This window comes from Equus asinus, chromosome 9 (genome assembly GCF_041296235.1).
Source record: "Equus asinus isolate D_3611 breed Donkey chromosome 9, EquAss-T2T_v2, whole genome shotgun sequence".
Lineage (NCBI taxonomy): Eukaryota > Metazoa > Chordata > Mammalia > Perissodactyla > Equidae > Equus > Equus asinus.
The window spans coordinates 90,827,338-90,848,431 of NC_091798.1; the positions used below are offsets into that span (position 1 = coordinate 90,827,338).

At 43.4% G+C, this 21,094-nt stretch overlaps 1 protein-coding gene and 1 pseudogene across 13 annotated transcripts in view; one reads left to right on the forward strand and one right to left on the reverse strand.

The window, feature by feature from the left end:
- PDE8B (phosphodiesterase 8B) overlaps positions 1-21,094 on the reverse strand; it is a 227,030-nt gene that overhangs the window by 44,576 nt on the left and 161,360 nt on the right. The window lies entirely within an intron of this gene.
- Positions 5,421-21,083, forward strand: LOC139046230 (large ribosomal subunit protein uL23 pseudogene; annotated as a pseudogene).

Sequence of the window (21,094 nt, forward strand, 5' to 3'; positions counted from 1 at the left end):
ATCAGGTCCAGTGTTCCTTACGGGTCACAACCTGCTTGTTAGGACACTGCCTTTTACTTCCTTTGTAACTGCAGGGCCAATGCTCTATAATGAGGTCCTTAAATTCATTTGGCACTTCTAATGATCTGAAACCCTCTCACAAACCCCTTCTAGACTCAAAGCCGCCTGAGAGCAGGCTGCACCTGTGGTTTCTCCACATCATACTGTAGTTCTGGTTCCTGCTTGGAATGAAAGACCTCAACAGGAACCTGTGGAACGGATGGCACCAGCTGACAACCAGCCCTTCGTTTCCTTCCCTCTTATCCACAGGTACATATGTCACCCCCGTGCAGCCTCCCATTCCCCAGCCACCTTGTTTGATTAAGATAATAAGGGAAAGTGTCATTTAACCCGCTCCTTACAATGGGATTGTGGGTTTAGGGATGGGGTGGTCGCAAAGATGAGGAAATGCATGCCTTCTTCAGCCTCCTGGAGCTGGGCCCTGAAATCCCAACCAGGAACTCGGCCTCCAGTAAACCCGAGTGGGAAGCTGACTGCAAGAGTCAGATTTCTCCACAGTGGGGCAGAGCAACTTTAACAGAGAATGTTCCACATTCTTTCTCCTCCTCATTTCTTTTTCCAGCAATGGCACTGGAGGAGATCATACTTTTTGGAATTTTGTTCTTAGAGATTATTTAAATGAGGCATCACATAAGTGAAGCCAGAAGCTTGAATAATATCCTCAGAGATGAGCACTTCTCTGACTACAGTGAACAAAAAGCCCTTTAGGCAAAGGGGCTGGTGTCACCATGGTTGGGTTTTAAGTTTTGATTGGCTGTATACCTCCAAAATATGATGGAAAGATGAATATTGAAATGCTGCAGTTAGACGTGACAATACTCAAAGTACGTTACTGCATGCCTAACGAGCACGCGGCCACCATGAGGAGCTCCAGCGACCTTCACAAGGAGCGGAGGTCCCAGGCTCCGGCTTTTCCCAAGAGAGGCCCAAGGCTCCTCTGCAGATAGTTCGCTACCTCACCCTCTTAGCCTTCTACTCAGACCCCCAAACACCTCTTCTAACTTCCTTTCATGGCGCATCAAATGCACACATAAACTTGATCTCATTTGCAGACGGAGGCCAGACTGTGGCAGGGAGCACATGGCATGATTTACTTCAGTCCACACACCCACCAGAATGGCTCCGGACCTGGACACACCTAGAGCAGGGCACAGACTGCCACAGGAAGCCAGGCAAAGGCAGGTGCGCAGCTGAGAGACTGGGCCCCAACTTGGCCTTCAGCTCAATCTCCCTGAGTCTACAGCACATCAAGGGGTCCAGCCAAGCCTGGCCACTCTTGCTTCTCCTGGTTACCTTTTCACTTCTGCCTGAGATTCTTCTCCCCACAAGGATAAATTCTACCCCACTTCAGTCAACACTTCCTCCATGAAGTTGTCCCCCAGCTTCCCAAGTAAGGGTAGCCTTTCTTTCATGCTTACTGCTCACAATACACACCTGTATTCTTTTTATAACCACATTGCCAACTACTTGAATAGTCTGAATCCTGGTTCTGCCACATATCACTGTGTGAAACACGGACAGGCTTGTTAATGATTCCAAGCCTTAGTTTCCTGGTTCATAAAATGGGGATCCTAGTATCCACCTCCTGGAGTTGCCGTGAGGGTTACAAGAGTTAATGTATGACACGCATGTACAGAATAAGGGATACAAGGTGTTCAATACCTGGTACATCTTATTATGATTATTAAAGCATATGATCCTCGACAAACTCCACTTGTATTTACTGAGTTCAGTAGCATCAGTGGGAGATGAGGATGCAGGGCATGCCACATGATGCTGCCCTTGATAAGCTGGGTCCAGTGTGGGAGGTGATAAACGCACTCTGTAGGTGAGAGGAGGACAGAGTGGTCAGGGGAAAAGCACAGAGGAGAAACATGACCTGGGTCAGGTAAACAGGAGCTCTGCAGGAGGACAGGAGGAAGGAGGAAGCCAGAGAGAGGGAGCAGTAAGCACAATGCCCAAAGGCATGAAGAAGCCTGGTGTGCTTAGGGAACTATGAAGAGCTTGGTGTGGCCAGAGCCAAGCAGCAGTGAATGAGGTGAAGAGTAGGCAGAAGCAGGAGGATCCCAGAGCGCTCGGTGTGCTCCTAAAAGACATCTACAAATTCGTTTTTAAATGATGATGAGCCATTGGGGAGTCCTTTAGAATGAGGACTATGGACTGGAGGGTGTGCTGGTATAGATTTAACAACCAGATCGCTGAAAAATGCATAGATATCCATACCTAAGTTTATTATAAATTTTACTGATGAAAAGTACAGGTCAGTAAACTACAGCCCAGGGATTTCATAAATATAATTTTATTATAGCATAGCCTTGCCAATTCATTTACACATCATCTGTGGCTGCTTTCCTGCTACAATAGCAGAGCCGAGTAGTTGTGACAGAGACCATAGGGCCTGAAATATTTACTATCTGGCCCTTTAATAAAAAAATTGCCAACTTGATATAAAGGGTGTCTAGCACACAGTTTCTAAATAATACTAAAATATAAAAATACCCTTTATCATAAATTCTATATAGCCAATTGATTCTCACAAAATGCTTTTGTTGACTTTGTGTGGAATTCTTGTATGAGCAGCCTATCTATGGTTGCCACTGATGAATGACTGGAGTTTCGACATGAATGTGAGGTGATATTTTCACTTACATTAAGTGATAAGAGTAAAATAACAGATGCACAGGAACTCCACTCATATGTTAATGATGTGAGCAACTTCTTTGTTGAATCATATAATAGTTTTTGAATACTGGAGGGACATTTCTTCCATTTTTTGTATTATTCACCATGAAACTGTTACAGACTTGCTGTACATTTAAATTTAATCTGTATTATTAACATTTTCTCCATCACTTGCTTAAGTCTAGAAAATCAACCAAAAAATAAGTCCTGGGAACTTTTAGGTTCAAGATGGTGACACAGGAGGCTCCTGAACTCACCTCTTCCCACAGACACCCTGAATCTACAACCGCATATGAATCAGTTCCCTCTGAAAGAAATTCAGAAACCAGTTGAGCGACTCCTACACATCAGGTAAGTGAGGAAAAAACCCCACATCAAAGCGGGTAGAAGAGGCTAAGAAACAATCTTGCCGTAAATCCCACTCCTGGCTGGGCAACACACAATCGGGAGGGAACTCACAACTCCCAGATTCTCCCCAAGGAGCAAAGGGTTTGGACCCCACATCTGGCACCTCAACTTTTAGGACTTCCACTTGAGAGACAGACCCCCAAAACATCTTTGAAAACCAGTGGGGCTTGAGTCCACAGACCCACAAGGCTGTAGGGAACTAACAGACAGTACTTAAAGGGCTCACACAGACTCACTATGGCTAACCCCAGGGTCCAGTGCAGAGACAGCAAACTGAAATTCTCCCAATCCTTCTGTGAAAGAAATCTGTTTATCTTAAAAGCTTTGGCCTGAGGGGAAGGCTTCTAATTTAACACACATGTAGGGGCTGAGTGCAATTCTCCCCAGAGACTGGGAGGCTGGAAGATGCCATTTTTGCGCTCTGCCTCTGCCCTGCCCCATGTCACTGGTATCTCCCAGAAAGGAGCCTGTGCAAGAGTATGGCACCCTGGTTTTTGTGGATGCCTCCACAGGGACACTTCTTGATTACTTGGCTCTGGTGGCCAGTGGGTCTTATGTTTTCAGGTCTCATAGGACTGTAAAAAACAAAGAAACAGTTCTTAACAGGCTATCCTTCCAGGGCACAGCACAGAGGCAGCAGATAGAAATGCCCATCTCCCAGTCTTAACCTGTAAGAGATATATTTGCATACTCCAAAAGCTGCTGCCTGAGGGCCCAGCTTTCAATCAACCTACATCTAGGTTCTGAGATCCTAGGTCTGAGGGCCTGAGATCCTCCCCTTTGGGACACTGACAGGTCTGGACACTCCCTCAACTACTGGGAACCACTAAGAACAAAGTGGGCTGCTTGGACAATCACAAAGGTATGAGAAACAATCAAGAGCTAGGGCAGGGTGGAACAATAGGTTCATCTGCTACCTGAGAACTCTCCATCAAGACTGGGAGAGGTGGCTGTTTTATCTAATGCATAGAAACCAACATAGAGAGTCAAGGAAAATGAAGAAAAAAGGAGTATGTTCCAAAGGAAAGAACAAGATAAAACCTCAGAAAAAGACCTTAATTAAATGGACAAAAGTGATTTACCCAAGAAAGAGTTCAAAATGACAGTCATAAATATGATCATCAAAGTCAGGAGAACAATGCATGAATGAAGTGAGAATTTCGACAGATAGAGAATATAAAAAAGTACCAAACAGAAACCACAGAACTAAAGAATATAATAACTGAACTGAAAAGAAATCAATAGAGGGGTTCAACAGCAGACTAGATGAGGCAGGAGAAAAATCAGTGAACCTGAAGACAGGGCAGTGGAATTCATTCATTCAGAGCAGCAAAAAAAAAAAAAAAAAGAGAATGAATGAAAAAGAGTGAAGATAGCTTAAGGGACTTATGGGATAACATCAAGCAGACCAATATTCACACTATAGGGATACCAGAAGGAGAAGAAAGAAAGAGGGGCAGAAAACCTATTTGAAGAAATAATGGCTGAAAACTTCCCTAAATTAGGGAAGGAAACAGACATTCATATCCAGGAAGCCTAACAAGTTCCAAATAAGATGAATCGAAACAGACCCACACACATTATAATTAAATTTTCAAAAGTTAAAGACAAGGAGAGAATCTTAAAAGCAGCCAAGAGAAAAACAATTTATTATGTACAAGGGAATCCCCATAAGACTATCAGCAGAAACTTTGCAGGCCAAAAGGGAGTGGCATGATATATTCAAAGTGCTGAAAGAAAAAAACCATCAAGCAAGAATCCTCTACCTGGCAGAGCTGTCCTTCAGAATTGGTGGAGAGATAAAGAGTTTTCCACACAAGCAAAAGCTAAAGAAGTTCATCACCACTAGACCTGCCTTACAAGATATGTTAAAGGGACTTCTTTAAGGTGAAACAAAAAGGTGCTAATTAGTAACAGGAAAACATATGAAAGTATAAATCTCACTGTTAAAAGTAAACATATAGTAAAATACAAAATAATGTAGAAGCGGTGGGTTAATCACTTATAAAGCTACTATGAAAGTTGAAAGACAAAAGTATTAAAAATAACTAACATTACAATAATTTGTTAATGGATACACAAGATAAAAAGATGCAAATTGTGATGTAAAAAACATAAAATGTGGGAGGAGAGAGTAAAAGTGTAGAGCTTTAGAATGCATTTGAACTTAAGTTGTTATCAACTTAAAATAGACTGTTGTAAGATATTATATGTAAGCCTCACAGTAACCACAAGGCAATAACCTAAAGTAGATACACAAAAGGTAAAGAGAAAGGAATCTAAGCATACCACTACAGAAAAGCATCAAATCACAAAGGAGGAGAACAAGAGAAGAAGAAAGGAATAAAGGAATTACAAAATAGCCAGAAGACAATAAACAAAATGGCAGGAAGTCCATACCCATAAATAAATACCTCAAATGTAAATGGACTAAATTCTCTAATCAAAAGACACAGAGTGGCTGAATGGATAAAAAAACAAGACCCAACTATATGCTTCCTACAAGAGACTTCAGCTTTAAGGACACATATTGACTTAGAGTAAAGGGATGGAAAAAGACATCCCATGCAAATGGAAACCAAAAGAAAGTTGGGATAGCTATACTTATATTAGACAAAACAGACTTTAAGACAAAGACTATATTAAAAGACAAAGAAGAGCATTATATAATGATAAAGGGGTCAATCCAACAACAAGATATAACATTTATAATTAGTTATGCACTCAACATAGGAACATCTAAATATATAAAGCAAATATTAAAAGACCTACAGGGAGAAATAGACAGCAATACAATAATAGGAGAGGACTCCAATATCTCACTTTCATCAGCGGATAGAGCATCAGACAGAAAATTAATAAGAAACACTGGATTTAAATGACATATTAGACCGGATGGACTTAACAGACATTTACAGAACATTCCATCCAAAAGCAGCAGAATACACATTCTTCTCAACTGCACATGGAACATTCTCCAAGAGAGATCATATGTTAGGTCACAAAACAAATCCTAATAAATTTAAAAAGATTGAAATCATACCACACATCTTTTCCAACCACAACGCTATGAAACTAGAAAACAATTACAAGAAGAAAACTGGAAAATTTACAAATATGTGGAGATTGAACAACATGCCCTGGAACAACCAATGGGTCAAAGAAAAAAGAATTTAAAAATATCTTGAGACAAATGAAAATAAAACAAAGCAAAACCTACAGGATGCAGCAAAAGCACTTCTAAGCGGGAATTTTATAGCAATAAACACCTACGTTAAGAAACAAGAAAGATCTCAAATAAACAACATAACTTATACTTAAAGGAACTAGAAAAGAACAACAAACTAAGCCCAAAGTTAGTAGAAAGAAGGAAATAAAGATCAGAGCAAAAGTAGTGAAATGGAGACTAAAAAGAAAATAGAAAAGACCAATGAAACTAACAGCTGGTTTTTTTAAAAACATAAACAAAATAAACCTTTAACCAGACTCACCAAGAAGAGAGAAGACTCAAATATATAAAATCAGAAATGAACAAGGAGACATTACAACTGATAGCAGAGAAATACAAAGGATCATGAGGGATTATTAGGAACAATTATACACCTATTGGCTGAACAATCTAGACAGAACAACCTAGAAAAAATGGATAAATTCCTAGAAACATACAACCTACCAAGACTGAATCATGAAGAAATAGAAAATCTGAGCAGATGAATTACTATTAAGGAGATTGAATCAGTAATGAAAAACCTCTCAACAAAGCAAAGCCCAGGACAAGAAAGTGTCACTGGTGAATTCTAGCAAATATTTAAAGAAGAATTAATGTCAAACTCTTCCAAAAAACTGAAGAGGAGAGAACACTCCCAAACTCATTTTACAAGGCCAGCATTACCCTGATACGAAAGCCAGACAAGAACACTACCAGAAAAAAGAACTGCAGGCCAACATCCCTGATGAACCTAGATCCCAGAACCCTCAACAAAATATTAGCAAACTGAATTCAACAGCATATTGAGAGGATCATACACCATGATCAAGTGGGATTTATCCCTGGGAGGGAAGGATGATTCAACATTTGCAAATCAATGTGATATACCACATTAACAAAATGAAGGATAAAAATCATATGACCATCTCAATAGATGCGGAAAAACTTCCGACAAAATTCAACATCCATTCATGACAAAAACTCTGAACAAACTGTCGTGAAGATGTTATGGAAAGCAAAGAAGGAAGTCCCCATCCCTCCCAAAGATGAAGCCAAAGTAAAGGCATGGAAGCCCAAGAAAGCAGTTCTGAAAGAAATCCACAGCCAGAAAGAAAAAGATCCACACATCACCCATCTTCCGGCAGCCCAAGACACTGTGACACCAAAGGCAGGCCAAACATCGTCAGAAAAGCACCTCCAGGAGAAACAAGCTTGATCATTATGCCATCAAGTTCCCCCTGACCACCAAGTCAGCCATGAAGAAGATGGAAGACAACACAATAGTGTTTGTTGTGTATGTCAAGGCCAACAAGCACCGTATCAAACAGGCCGTGAAGAAGCTCTGTAACAGTGATGTGGCCAAAGTCAACACCCTGACCAGGCCTGATGGAGAGAAGAAGATATGTGCATATGTTCAAGTGGCACCAGACTATGATGCTTTGGATGTTGCCAACAAAATTGGGATCATCTAAACTGAGTCCAGCTGGCTAATTCTAAGTATAAATTTTTTCACCATAAAAATAAAAACTCTTAACAAAGTGGGTATAGAGGGAATGTACTTTAATATAATAAATGCCATATATGACAAGTGCACAGCTAATATCATCCCAATGGTGAAAAACCGAAAGCTTTTCCTCTATCACCAGGAACATGAGAAGGATGTCCACTCTTGCCACTTTTATTCAACTTAGTACTGGAACTAAGCAGTACGGCAAGAAAAAAAAAGGCATCCAAACTGTAAATAAAGAAGTAAAACTATATGAAGATGATATAATCTCATATATAGAAAACCCTAAAGACTCCACCAAAAACTGTTATAACTAATAAACAAATTCAGTAAAGTTGTAGTTTACAAAATTGATATACAAAAATCAGTTGCATTTCTATACACTAATGACAAACTATTAGATGGAGAAATTAAGAAGACAATCCCATTTACAACTATATCAAGAAGAATAAAAATACCTAGGAACAAATTTAACCAAGGAGGTGAAAGAGCTTTACACTGAAAACTAAAGAAATTGAGGAAGACACAAATAAATAGAAAGATATTCCATGCTCATGAATTGGAAGAATTAATATTGTTAAAATGTCCACACTACCCAAAGCAATCTACAGATTCAATGCAACTCCTATCAAAATTCCAATGGCATTTTTCACAGAATAGAACCATTTCTTGATTTTAAATTATATTACAAAGCTATAGTATTGAAAACAGTATGGTATTAAAATACAAATAGACACATAGATCAACAGAACTGAATAGAGAGCCCAAAAATAAACTCATACATATACAGTCAATTAATGTACAACAAAGGAGCCAAGACTATAAAATGAGAAAAGGACAGTCTCTTTAACAAATGGTAGGAAAACTGGACAGCCACATGCAAAAGAATGAAACTGGACCACTACCTTACCCCATACACAAAAATCAACTCAAAATGGACTAAAGACTTGAGTGTAAGACCTGAACATAAAAATCCTAGAAGAAAACATACAGGAAAAGCTCCTTGACATTGGTCTTGGTGATGATGACTTTTTTGATTTGACACCAAAAGCAAAGGCAAGAAAAGGAAAAATAAATAAATGGGACCACATTCAACTAAAAAGCTTTTGCACGGCAAAAGCAACCATTGACAAAATGAAAAGGCAACCTACCACATGGAAGAAAATATTTGCAAACCATATATCTGATAAGGGATTAATACCTAAAAATACATAAAGAACTCACATGACCCAAGAGCAAAAAAACAAACCCAATTGAAAAACGGGCAGCGCATCTGAATAAACATTTTTCCAAAGAAGATATACAGATGGCCAAGAGGTATATGAAAATGTGCTCAACATCACTAATCATTAGGGAAATACAAATCAAAACCACAATGAGATATCACCTTACTGTTAGAATGGCTATTATCAAAAAGACAAGAAATAACAAGTGTTGACGAGGGTGTGGAGCAATGACTCTCGTGCACTGTTGGTGGGAATGGAAATTGGTGCAGCCACTCTGGAAAACAGTATGGCAGTTCCTCAGAAAAGTAAAAATAGAACTACCATATGATCCAGCTATTCCACTTCTGGGTATTTAACTGAAGGAAATGAAATCACTATCTCAAAAAGATATGTTCATTGTAGTCTTATTTACAATAGCCAAGACATGGAAACAACCTATGTGTCCATGCATGGATGAATAGATAAAGAAAATGTGGTATACACACACACACACACACACACACACACACACACACACTGGAACATTATTCAGCCGTAGAAAAGAAGAAAATCCTGCCATTAGTGACAACATAGATGGACCTCGAGGGCATTATGCTAAGTGAAATGTCAGACAAAGAAAGAAAAATACTGTATTATCTCACTTGCGGGTCAAATCTAAAAATAAAAGAGCTCATAGATAGAACAGATTGATGGTTGCCAGAGGCAGGGAGTGAGTGGTGAGCATAACGGGCGAAGGTGATCAAAAGATACAAACTTCCAGTTTTAAGATAAATAAGTCCTGGGGATGTAATGTACAGTATAGTCACTATAGTTAACAATGCAGTATTGCATATCTGAAAGTTCCTAAGAGAGTATATCTTAAATGTTCTCATCACAAGAAAAAAATTTGTGTAGCGCTTGATGTTAACTAAACTTACTGTGGAGACCATTTTGCAATGTATACAAATATCAAACCACTATGTTGTACACCTACCACAATGCTATATGTCAATTATATCTCAATTTTAAAAAATATGAGCCAATGCAGATATACTGTGATCTAGATTCAATCACAAATATGGATTAAAAAATTTTGGTTTTTATCCACATAAGCCCTCTTTCCTGATCATATTTTCCTACAATGAATTTCTCTGTTCAGAATTTGCGATGTGTTTATGATGTTATAGAATGAATTTTAAAACAAATAGCACACATATAAATATAAATTAAACTGGTTGGAGGGGGAGGGTTTGTCCGTTTATTGTCTGTGTTCACTAGAATGGTATTAAGAAGAAAAGTTAAAATAATAAACTAAAGATGTTTTGTTTTTTTAAAAAAGTCCTGATTTGTAGCATTTGCTGATTTCCTTGGTCTAAAAATACTCCCAGTCTGGCTGTTGGAAGCTCCCAACATGATGTCGCCAAATGTGGAGCTGGGAAGACGTGCACGGCAGCACAACTTTCTATGCTATTTCCACCATAGGGATAAAACAAATGTAAATAACCTCAAGAGCAGGGATAATAGAAAATGTAGTAACATACTTAAGTGATGGATTTTGAGTACCTACTACCTATTTGAAAATTTATTTAATCGCATGCTCCTATAAATTTTTAATAATGCCTGTTTTAACAATTGGCTCACAAAATTCCAGAAAATTAAACAATGAGCTCCCCTGAGCCTGTGTGGGCTGGTGCCAGCACAGAGGTAAATGGAGGCACGGGGAGCAGTTAGGAGGCAAGTGTGTCACCGACTAGTTACCCCAAGGAACTCAAGGGTGGGTTTGGATATTTTAACTGTTTTTCCAAATTGTTTTTTTCCTTTCCTTATGTTAAGGAGATGCAATCACCAACCTCCCTGAACCAGACCAGGCCTCACCATGAGAGCTACGCCTATGACCTTTGTCTCATCTTTAATGCTAAGATCTCTCCAGGAGGAGCTGGGCCTTCTTACCGTAACGTGCAGTGTATGGGGAAGCATGTTTCCAACTGAGCCTGCACAAGCAAACACCCACCTCTCCCTTTGGAATATTCATTCCCCATCCAAAATCAAAGGGCCCTGCTCCCCTTTGTTTGGGGACGCCATGACTTTGGAAATGATTCCACATGGTCTCCTATTTGCCACAAATACACTTTACTTTCTGAGACAACTACTTCTGGTGGAGAGTCTGATTTAACTTGCCAGGAGGGAACCCACTTTGGTTCGGTGACAAGTGCAGAACATAATGCAGGTCATAATGGGATGAAATGAAGTGAGAGTGGGGTGGAGAACAGGGCATGAAGTCAAGAGTCGTTAGGAAGACACAATCTCCAGAACGAAGTGGCTTCTAGGGACTCAGGAAAGCAAGGATGCTGAGGGTGGTTCCCAGGTTTAGGATGGAGGTGACTGAGTGGATGGGGGGTCCCACTAGCCAAGCCACGGAATTCAGCAGGAGCAGATGTGGGGAGAAACATGGTGGCCTCAGCCTCATCCTTCCTGGTGTCTTCCACGGGGCCAGAGTGCCCAGGGGCAAAGGCTGCTCCTTGAATGAAAGAATGCTCGGCTTGGGCTGATCACACAACCCGAACAGAAAAGTTCTCAATGTGAATTAATTCCTTCTGAGGAGTCAGCCACCAACTGTTGCTTTAAAAAAAGAAAAACTTCCTGATAGTGCTACGACCCACAAATTGCATAAAAATTGGTAAGTAAGTAAAACTTTAACATGTCGGGTCTAAGGTAATGTGACAGTCTCTTGGCTCAATTAGTATGAGTCTCCACGGTGAGCAGAATCTTGCAATAGTCTGAAGGACACAGATCATACAAAAATGCAGTCTTCAGAATTTTAGTTAAAGTTAGGGGGAAAAAATCCCTCCTCCCCACAAGCCAGCATAGTATCTCCTCTTGAAATCTTAGTTGTCTTAACTGTGTCTGAGATACAGAAAGAACATCGATTTTAAAGAAATAGCTCAACTCTGTTTACTGTTCGTTACCGAACCTCTTACTTTTCTTAAGTCCCACTGATTTTTCTCCATGTTTAGGGCTCCAGTACTGAGCCTCCACTGGCTGGGGCTCCCCCTGGAGCAGGTTATTACTGATGAGCAGGCGCAAAAGGGTTACCCCAGAGGGAGACCTGATTTCCAGCTCAGACTTACACCTCCTTCCCTCTGTTTTCCCATCTCCCACCTCCCACCTGTCTCCACCAGGGGCTAAGTGCCTTATGAAAACCTACAGGCGTGGCAGAGGACAGGATGAAAGACTCAGGAGGGCATAGGAACCCCATCACTGTGCAGGGCAGACAACCCCGAGCCTGCGGGCCACGAAGGGTGGGCTTCTCTGCCAGGGTGAGGGGCACCTGGGTCTACCTGAATGAGGCAGCCTCCTCCCCACCGTGCTCAGTGTAGGTGCACGTGCCTGGAATGTTCTCAGTTTACCTCCCCCTTGTCAGCCAGGTGACTCTCTCTCAGCTTCACACCCCAAGGGCCTCATGAAGCCTGTCGTGACCAGCTACGGCAGCCACCCCCAACACCAGGCATGAAGTCGCGTCTCTCTCTCCTCTGAGCTAAGACTCCCACGCGTCGAATCCTAGCGCTGAATTCTCAGTGTCCCTGCCTGTCCCCTGTTCCCTGCCGTGAGCTCCTACTTGTCTGTTCCCTCAGATACGCAGCAGGTACTCCATTCACGTCTGCTCAGGGTTTGGCTGTTGAAATGCGGTTTCTCAGGAAAAAATGCAGTTTTGCAATATCGGGGGCCTTTCTTTAAATAGCTTCGTGTAAATATGTACTAAAGCTAAATGGAAAAATTGCGTTTACTCAGTGGCTTTACCAAATACATCAACAAATATTTGGGGCACCTCCTGTGAGTAAAGTACAGATGAACATCATAGTACTATACTGATGACATAAAAGAGAGTTCTAATGAACAGACACCTCCAGGGAGAATCAAGGTCACGCTTTCAGCTGCAATGTCCTTTTTGTCCAACTTCCTTTTAAGAAGTCACACTTGGACATGTACCTTGGGAGAATATGGCAAATAGACTCCACCGGAGTAGGTGAGACATATATTGGCTACATATAGATCAAAACTCTACAAGTAATAACAACTGGGGATGAGACAGAAGCTGCATCTCGAATTTCCTATGCTTTCCAAAGGTTATTTCGTTCAGGAGTAAAAATCAGTATTTAGAACAATTTCCTGATGTCTTGTGTCTACTGGGCACAGCCAGTGGGGTCCCTGCCCGAAGGTGAGAACTGACCCCAAGCAGTGTACGGTTAAGGGTCCGATGGGTGATGCAGGAAAGAAGTGTCATCGTCACCTCACCTCGGGGGAGACACGGCTGGCAGGTTCAGGAAGACTTCTCTGAAGGAGGAGAAGCTGAGTTCAGTCCTGAAGGACAAGGAAGTTGCAAAGGGTCCATATCACTCAAGAACCATGTGACGGATCCCAAACATCGGGAATTTAGGACAAACTGAAAACTTGTTGTTATCACTAGGGATAGGTAATGAAGAGAAACCGGCAGCCGGTCCTACGTGCCTCTCTCTGCTCGTGCCCTGCACCAGCCTCTCTTCTCGGTGTCACAGAGAAGGCCATGAGATAGTGGACTGCCTTAGTACTGGGGACACTGTTCTGCCGCATGGTAGAGGAGAAGTCCGAAAATCACAAAAAGGCCAATCAGCTAAGCCAGATGCCAGGAAGGAAAGGATGTGGGGAAGAGAACTTGGCAAATGTGTGAGAGCGGAGGCCTAGGGGCAGTGAAGGGCAAGGACACACCCAGAAGCCAGGCTGGGGCTGGGGAAAAGGAATGGGCTGGGGGCAGCTGGTGGGAACCTGTCAGAGGACGTGGTGCCTTGGGCTCCCAGCTGTCTACCCACGAGCTCTAGACAGTGAGAGCAAACTTTTGCCGTGGTTTGAGAACTAATAAAAGGTGCCCCCACATCTCCCCAAACAAAAATGTTCTCTAAAGGTGGGCTTAAATGCCATCAGTATCCTCCGGCCAGGGTGAAAGCACTGCTAGGGGGCTGGGGAAGGGCTTACAGCCTCTTCGCCTGGGGGCTCAGTAAGTCTGCAGCCGACTCACGGGCAGAAACTAGACTACTATGTGCACAGCTGGTTGGCATCCTCTATGGCCTGCCAAAGGGCACGGAGAACCAGACACGTGGTGCGATTTGGCAGCGGAGGGAAGGGCCAGACCAGCTCTGTCCAACAGAAATATCGCGTGAGCCACAGCTGCAAACCACATATATAATTTTATATTTTCTAGTAGCCACGTTACAAAGTAAAAAGAAACAGGCAAAATTACTTTTAATCATTACTTTTTTTCACATAATTACTTTTAAGCACTACTTTTCTTCACATAATTATTTTTAAGCACAATATGTGCAAGATGCTATCATTTCAACAAGTCCTCAATATGAGACTGAGATAGTTTTTATGAGATAATTTACATTCTTTTTCACACTAAGTCTCTGAAATCTAGTATGCGGTTTATTCGTAGAGCATCTCAACTCAACGAGCCACATTGCAGTCTGGCCATGCAGGTCCAGGGCACGGCTGGAGGTGAGCTGGGGGTCCTCCGCAAGGCACGGTCCTGAGCAGCTGGGTCAGGGTCCTCACACTCGGGAGGGGGAGGCCGGAGGGCCAGAAGTGAAAACAATCTTTTCGGACCATATTTTACCCAGAACAGACCCTGCTCACGAACCAATGATCCAAGTTCATGGTGCCAGAGTCTTGAAGGCATTCATCTTGTCCAGTAGCTCTTAAACTTCAGAGGGAATCAGAACCACCTGGAGGGCTTGTTAAAACAGATTTCCCAGGCCCACGCCTGGAGTTTCTGATTCTGTAGGTCTGATTTGGCAATTTTAACAAATTCTTGGGTTTGCTGCTGGTTCTGGGAACCACTCTTGGAGAACCACTGATCCAGCCTAAGCTCTAGTTAATGAGTGACCTTCCCAGACAGCTTTTCCTACTGAGTGTTCAGTCTACTTCTATTTGATTACCACCCGTGGTGGTAAACTCACTACCCACTAAAGCTACCAACTTTGGTCAATTCTAGTCATTCTTTCCTGTATTGAACCTAATCTGATCCCTTAAAACTTCCCACTGCCTTTGCCTTCCAGGCCCAGTCCCTCCTTCCCCACAGGCAGCCTTCACAAACCTTAAGACCTGTTCCCCCCCTTCTTACTCCCTAACACCTTACACCCTTTGTTCTTGTTTTGGGCACTTCTGACAGTCTTAGTCTTATGCATTATTGTTACAGTAAAGTTCTTTTTTTCTTCATCTTTATAGCAATTTCAATATAATATAGCTTACTATAAAAACAAAATGAACGCACCCCAAAAAGTTTATCTCAAAGCAAGATTTCATCATTGCAAACTGGGCCAGTTCAGTCCCCCCTTCTGCCTTATATTCCCAAATAAGGTACATATGTGAAGTACTTTAAAGCAGTGACCCCAAACACCTGTCCCCAGACTGACATCAGTCCAGGACAACACTTGCGCCTGTCTGCAGTGGGTGAAACGAGATTTCCACCAGGCCAAACCTGTTCCAGTCAGACAGCTATTCTCCATTCAGAGATTATGTCCTTCCCGTTTTTCCCATGACGGCGACAGCCTTGCTGTCACGAAATGAGGGTGAGGAGGTGGTCAATAGATTCCAAAGGCAGGACCCTCTGCTTTCTAGCTCTGCAAAGCCCTGTGCAAAATCCAGGTCAGACTGGTGTCCCTTGGCTCTTAACTAGCCTCTCTCTTGGAACCTTGATGGACCAGGACGCTTCCTCTGAGCCTGGCCACGCCCTTCCCCTGCAACAGCCCGGGGGATCTTCTGTGGAGTGGCTCATTGGTGAGCTGTGCTCCCTCACCTCACAAGAAAACCACCTGCACCTCCCCGAGGCTTCTCCCTGGCCATGTGTCGTCCCTTTGTGGGAAGAGGAACAGGTGACCATACCCGACAGACACCACCCCATTGGCTGCAGCCCCACTCTCTCGCCTCCTAGCCTGGCCTCCCACACTTTCTCCAGGGCTCCAAGGCCGCCGCTGGCTCGCTGGCTTTTAGGAGTGCAGTGCTCCTGTATTCTCACGCCAAGGCTGGGAGGAGAAGGTGAGAATGGGGGATGCACTGCGACCAGGCTGGGAGTGGGCATTGCAGCGGTAGCAGTAAGGCCCCTCCACTTTGACCAGGCCAGCTCAAGAGGAGGCGGGGTACCGTCCAGATCCTGGAAGTGCCCCTTCAGGGGCAAGTCCGCCTCTTGGACCACGGCTGCAGGTCCCTGCCAGTCCACACTTCGAGCCACACCTTTAGATTTGGATCCAGACCTTGGGAAAAGGCAGCAGCCTAGGTCCCCTGTCTTCATGGATACAAAAGGGGTTGAGATGGGCTCTGAGCCAGGTACAGGGTCACCATGAAGGCAAAGGGCACCCAAAGACGAGTGGGCACGCACAGTGGGGGGCCTCTGGGAAGTCCGGTCAGACCGCCCCTTGGCTAAGAAAGTGGGAGACCCAGGAAGGAAAGTTGTCTTCTAGACCAGGGGTTGGCAAACTCTGTGAAGGGCTGGAGAGCAAGCACTTCAGGCTCTGCAGGCCCTGTGGGCTCTGCTGCACCCCTGGCCTCTGCCGGTATAGGTGAAGGCAGCCAGAGGCACACACAACAGCGGTGTGGCTGTGCTCCAACAAGCCTGCATTGCAACAGGCCACGTCTGCCTGTGGGTTGCAGTCTGTTGCCCTTCGTCCCGGGTGACACTGAAGACATCCTAGCCGGGCTCCGCGGGCCCTGCGTTTGCGCTTCTCCAGCGCTCGGTTCCCCTGCCCTGTGCTCGGTTCCCCTGCCCTGCGCTCTGCCCTAGAAATGCATCCTGTTCATCTGTCTGTGGCGTCCACGGCTTCTGGGGTGGACACTTTATGTCCTGGTGCCAGCACAGAAGAGGTGTCTCATACATATCTGGGGAGAAAGTGTGTGCATAGTGTGGGGGGAGACGGTGTTTACCGCAGACAAACCCCACTGAGCATGTCCAGCCTCTTGGCAAAAAGCTACAGGGTTCACACGGGAAACAGATCTTTGCTGACGACGAGCACGACCAGCAGACAGCAGCCTGGCCAGCAGTCTCATTCCCTGTGAAAATGCAAACCCACGGGTGGATTCTGACGTCAGGGCTAAACCCCAGAGAGCAGCGCCGCCAGGACCGCCTGCAGACAGGCTGCTCCCCCCGCGGGGGCCCTTCCCGTCACAAACCCATCACCACTCACTCCAGCCTCCGGCGAGGAGGAGAAAAACACTGTGCTAGCCAGAGATATAAAAATCCTTTGTTACTGGAAAATCTAAGTGTCTCTCTAGGCCTGTGCAGCACCATTAGGTGACGTCAATGGCTCAGGGTATCTGCGCTCCGTGCTTCCACTCTTCTCGGAACTGCAGCTAATTCATGGCAGTAAAGATGTTTCTATTTAGAGCCTCAGAGAAGAAGAGGTGGCCCCTCGATTCTGCGTCCCTAAGACCTGTGCGAAGGGCCTGCCTGCTTTCCCTGTGACGCAGGAAAAGTGTACAGGTGACATTCGATTCCACTCAAGCTGAGCAACAGCTTGAGGGCCTACTATGCGCCAAGCAGCATGGGCACATAGATGCAAGCACAGCCTGGTGAACCCGCTGGGGAGGAGAGGGCACTGAGGCACAAATAGCCATGAGAATGGTGGGGGTGACACACAGCAAAGAAGCTCCTTGGGGGGCTTGAGGAGGATGAGACTCGATGTCTCGGGCTGGACGGTGAAGGACTGGTAGAATGTGGGCACATGGGGTTGCAGGGAGACTGGGGTTCCATTCACTGAGTGAGAAGGAGGAAGGAGGGGAAGCAAGGTCAGGTGGGGGGGCTGTGCTTGATCTGTCCCTTGAACTGTATTTGGCGCTTTTCTGGCAGGAGCACCTCCGAGCCAAGCGGGCCTGCGTCTTCATGTGGCGGCACAGCCCCCATGGGCCGGCCTGCCCTGCCTGGCTTCAGCAATTTGTCTCTGAAGAGCCACCAGGATTTCCGGCGCCCTCCCTCCACCCATGTCACCTGTCACGTAGGCCTCATTCTTCCTCCTGGGGTGTCTAAACTCCGCGGTTGAGAGAATTTCTTTCCTATGAAAGTCATTTCCTTTCCTTTCCCAGAGGTCTCCAAGGACTTGATTGCCTGTGAGACTTTATGGTATTAGCTGAAAATTTCCTGATTTCAGATGAAATTCTCAGTGCTGAAGGAGGCATTTTATGTTGAACTAAATCTTAGGAAAAAGCACAGAATTGCTCCAGCTATTTCAGAATATTTTTCTAGAATAGCCAAATCAATTTTGAGAAAGAAGAACAAAGCTGGAGGTATCGCACTTCCTAATTTCAAACTATCTTACAAAGCTATAGTAATCAAAACAGTATGGTATTGGCATTAAAATAGACACATAGATCAGTGGAGCAGAAGAGAGAGCCCAGAAATAAACCCACATATATACAGTCAACTAATCTATGACAAAGGAGGCAAGAATATATAATGGGGGAAAGACAGTCTCTTCAATAAGTGGTGCTGGGAAAACTGGACAGTCACATGCAAAAGAATGAAACTGCACACTCTCTTACACCACACATAAAAATTAACTCTAAATGGAGTAATGGAACTGAATGTAAGACCTGAAACCATAAAAATCCTAGAAGAAAACATCGATGGTAAGCTCCCTGACATTGGTCTTGGCAATGATTTTTTTGGATTTGATATCAAAAGCACAGGCAACAAAGCGAAAATAAACAAGTGAGGCTACATCAAACTAAAAAGCTCCTGCACGGCAAAGGAAACCACCAACAAAATGCAAAGGCAATGCACCAAAGGGGAGAAATTATTTGCAAATCATCCATCTGCTAAGGGGTTGGTTAACTTCCAAAATATATAAAGAACTCATACAACTCGATAGCAAAAAAAAAACAATTAAAAAATGGGCAGAGGATCTGAACATTTCCCAAAGAAGACATACAGATGGCCAACAGGTACATGAAAGGTGCTCGACATCACTAATCATCAGGGAAATGCAAGTCAAAACCACAATGAGGTATCACCTCACACCTGTTAGAATGGCTACTATAAAAAGACAAAAAATAACAATGTTGGCGAGGATGTGGAGAAAAGGGAACCCTTGTGCACTGTTGGTGGGATGTAAATTGGTGCAGCCACTGTGGAAAACAGTATGGCGATGCCTCGAAAAAATAGGGGCTAGCCCCGTGGCTGAGTGGTTAAGTTCACACACTCTGCTTTGGTGGCTCTGGGTTCACTGGTTCAGATCCTGGGCGTGGACTTACACACCACTCATCAAGCCATGGTGTGGTGGCATCCCACATAGAAGAACTAGAATGACCTACAACTAGGATATACAACTATGTACTGGAGCTTTGGGGAGAAAAAAAATTAAAAATAGAACTACCATATGATCCAGTAATTCCACTTCTGGGTATTTAGCCACAGGAAGTGAAACACCAACTCGAAAAGATATATGCACCCCCTTGTTCACTGTAGCATTATTTACAACAGCCAAGACATGGAAACAACCTAAGTATCTGTCAACAGATGAATGGATTAAAAAAGATATGGTAGACACACACACACACACACACACACACACACACACACACACACACAGTGGAATACTATTCAGCCATAAAAAAGAATGAAATGTTGCCATTTGTGACAACATGGATGGACCCTTGAGGGAATTATGTTAAATGAAATAAATCAGATAAAGACAAATACTGTATGAAATCACTTATATGTGTAACCTAAAACAAAAACCCTTACTTACAGATACAGAGAACAGACTAGTGGTTGCCAGAGGTGGGAGAGGAAGGTGAGGGATGCACAAAATGGGTGAAGGGGATCAAAAGGCACAAACTTCTGATTATAAGATAAATAAGTCCTGGGGATGTAATGCATAGCATGGTGACTATAGTTAATAACACTGTATTGAATATTTGAAAGTTGCTAAGAGAATAGATCTTAAAAGTTCTCATCACAAGAAAAAATTTGTAGCTGTGTGGTGATGAATGTTAACTAGACTTATTACAGTGATCATTTCTCAATATATACAAATATTGAATAACTATTAAAAAAAAAAAGCACATGGACAGGGATCGCTTCGATGGACTGAGACACCCACTGAAGTCTTGTATACTCAGTCCCACTTCCCCTCTGGGAGCCGCCTTCTCACTGGGAGGAGCTTAGGCTCCTTGGGTCCCGTCCTCCCCCAGTTTACTCCCTGCCTGGCCAGGCTTCGCCTTCTGAGCCCACACTTCACATCTCCCACATGTTCCACTAAAATGGATTATGCCCCAAAGCCCTTCATACCGTTCAGATAAATTGTCCCTTCTTTCAAATCTTCATCTAAGTCAAAGGTCATATTTTGTATGCTTTCAAAAACAGATCATTGCAGGATCATGTTTGTTGAGTACTTTTTCATCAACAAACTTTAAAGCATGAAGTGAAAATACACATAACCCAGTATTAAAAGTCTAAATCACAAAGAAAAATACCAATACCAATGTTGCTCTCTATGACAAAATTATCTGACAAAGTTCTTAAATATAGCAACTTATTAAAATTCTGTTACTTCAGAAGACAACACTCAAATGTATTGTTCTGCACGATGTAACGGTACAAAAAAAAAATCGCAGTACTAATTCTGGACTGATTCTTGTTTTTGGTATGAATTTCTAGGGGTGAAATGCTCAAACACATACACACTTTTCATTTGTCTAAGAAATCAAGATAGAAAAGTAGAAAGTTTTTTATTTGGAGGAAGAATTCCATGCTCTCATAAAATACATTCGTCTTGAGTTGCTCAGGCATGAGCTGAATGCTAAGGGACGTGCATCAGTAATGAAGGCGCGCAGGCCTGCCAGAGAGTTTTTTTCACTATTTGTCAAAGGAGCCCAGTTTTGCCATAAACCTTCTTAATTGTCAGCTACAGTAAGATACGGAGAGAGATGAGCAGAGAATAGTGGCGAGAATGCAAGGCGCGGTCAAGCTGACAAAGCACAAGAAGCAAGCCAGACACCGTA